The following is a 2,384-nucleotide window of genomic DNA, read 5'->3' as shown; positions in this document are numbered from 1 at the left end:
ACGGTTTTCCCCATTAATTTTCATATCAACTATCTCTCATAAGTTGTTTGTTGAGGTCAGGGAACTGAGCTGTACGCTTTAAAATGTCTATACCATTACTTCGTAACCAAGTTTTACAATTGTTAGACGTGCGTTACGATCGTTGTCCTGTTGGAACCTTTATCTTAATGGCATCTCCTCTTCAACAACACGCTTTGTGAAATGTCGGTGTACATAAATCGGTCCATTAGTGCTACTATTCGATGAATAGGACCGATGCCTTGCCCAGAAAAATAACTCCATATCATTATGTTGGGAACTAAAGACCATGATCTATACCATTTTGTTGCCACCACCGTATTTTGAAGTTGCCATGCAATGCTTAGAGTTGAGTTTATACCCTTTCGGTCATCTTACCATCGGAATCTCTTATATTGCACTTCGATTCATCCAGTCTTCCTTTGTTGGACCTTTCAATCAAGGTGATGGCGGCCGCCGTAGCCGAATGAGTTGGTGCGTGACTACCATACGGAATTCACAGAGAGAACCTAGGTTCGAATCTAGGTGAAATACCAAAATTAAGAAAAACATGTTTCTAATAGCGGTCGTCCCTCGGCAGGCAATGGAAAACCTCCGAGTGTATTTCTGGCATGAAAAAAGTTCTTCATAAAAATATCTGCCGTTCGGAGTCGGAAACTGTAGGTCCCTCCATTTGTGGAACAACATCAAGACGCACACCACAAAATACGAGGAAGAGCTCGGCCAAACACCCAAAAAAGGGTGTACGCGCCAATTATATATATATATAATCAAGATGAGCTATCGCAAATTCTTTTGTGGCCTTCCTATTTGTTGTTGAAATGCACGGCTTCTTAGCCGGCCGCCGACTGAACAACCCTGCTTCAACTGCTCGCCTAATATTTGTTCGTTCACTAACTGACAAACATAAACTTTTTTTATTCTGGAAGAAACTACTTGATCCTTTGAAAGGTGCCTTTTTTATCAATCAATCATCTTGCCGAGAACTTTCTCGCGGGCTTTCTCGACTATATACCGTTGTAACATTGCCAGTTTGTTGATATTCTCTTCTAAACAGGCGCGATACGACTGATCTGCTCATCGAATAATTTGCAATAAGTTTCAAAGTGAATATTAAAGGTGGTGTTGGTAAATCAGCTGATTTGTTTTTTTTTTTCTTTCGCTGTCTCTATGTCAGCCCGGAATAAAACAAGGCGAAACATTTTTTTTGGTTTTTTACTTTCCAATACTTTGTCGTGACAATGAAACGTACAAAACATTGTTGTTGGTCTAGTGCCACCACCTTTAATAAATGCCTCTTGGTTTGTGTCGACATACATCATTTTTCCAAGCACTGATTATTTTGTGTTTAAAATCTGTGGAATACCTGTTTTTTTTCTATTTTTATTAACGATTTTTTTTAATTCCAAAGTAAAGTCGACTTTACTTTATGGTTGTGAAACGTGGAATGCGATGTCAGCCGACACAAGCTCATTACAAGTTTTTGTAAACAGATGCCTTCGAAAAATTCTCAAAATATTCTGGCCAAATATTATCTCGAATACTGACTTAAGGGCCAGAACTCAACAGAAGCCAATACTGTTAGAGATCCGAAAGAGAAAATGTGGCTGGATTGGCCACATTCTACGCAGAGGAAATGGTGACTTAACAAGGGCCGCCATTGACTGGAACCCCAGGAAGTCGCAGACTTGGAATACCAGCGAATACCTAGAGATGACTGCTGGAATCAGAAACCCGTGCCATACAGCTAAGCTGGAACATAGTCAAGAGATTGGTCCGAAACAGACCCGAATGTAAGACATTTTTTGTGGCTCTATGTTCCACACTGGAACTCTTATGATATGAATACCACGCACATAGAATGTATGTATGTATGCACAATTTAGTAAAATGACAGAGAAAAGTTAGCAGTAAAAACATTATTTGACATAGTTCAGTTTTGAAATTTTAGCAATAATATATATTATTAATATTAATATCAGAGTTTGTTGATTTCAGATACTTCTCCGCGGGTTGGCTGAGAATGATAAAACTCAGCGGGCTTGCTATTACCAAAGAGTTCAGAATGATGAAAGGGGTCGATTTAGCCATGTCTGTAGGTTGCCTCGTCCGTTGCTCAATGTTTGCGTATACCTAATGCCATACCGATTGACACAAAATCAGGAAAATTTGCCTGTTTGCCAGTCTCTAACAATTTCTCTTCACAATTTTCTTCACTTTTCTTTTCTAAGCAACTAGCCGTTATTTCTGAAAAAATGCGTTCTACCACGCGAAGTCCTTATTTACAATTAAATCTTATTTACAGCAAATTTTTAATAAATATATAAATAGGAAATTTTTTCAAACACCTCTTCGTTCTGTGCATC

The sequence above is a fragment of the Anastrepha ludens genome, chromosome 5 (assembly GCF_028408465.1).
Source record: "Anastrepha ludens isolate Willacy chromosome 5, idAnaLude1.1, whole genome shotgun sequence".
NCBI lineage: Eukaryota > Metazoa > Arthropoda > Insecta > Diptera > Tephritidae > Anastrepha > Anastrepha ludens.
This window is presented reverse-complemented; position numbering follows the sequence as displayed.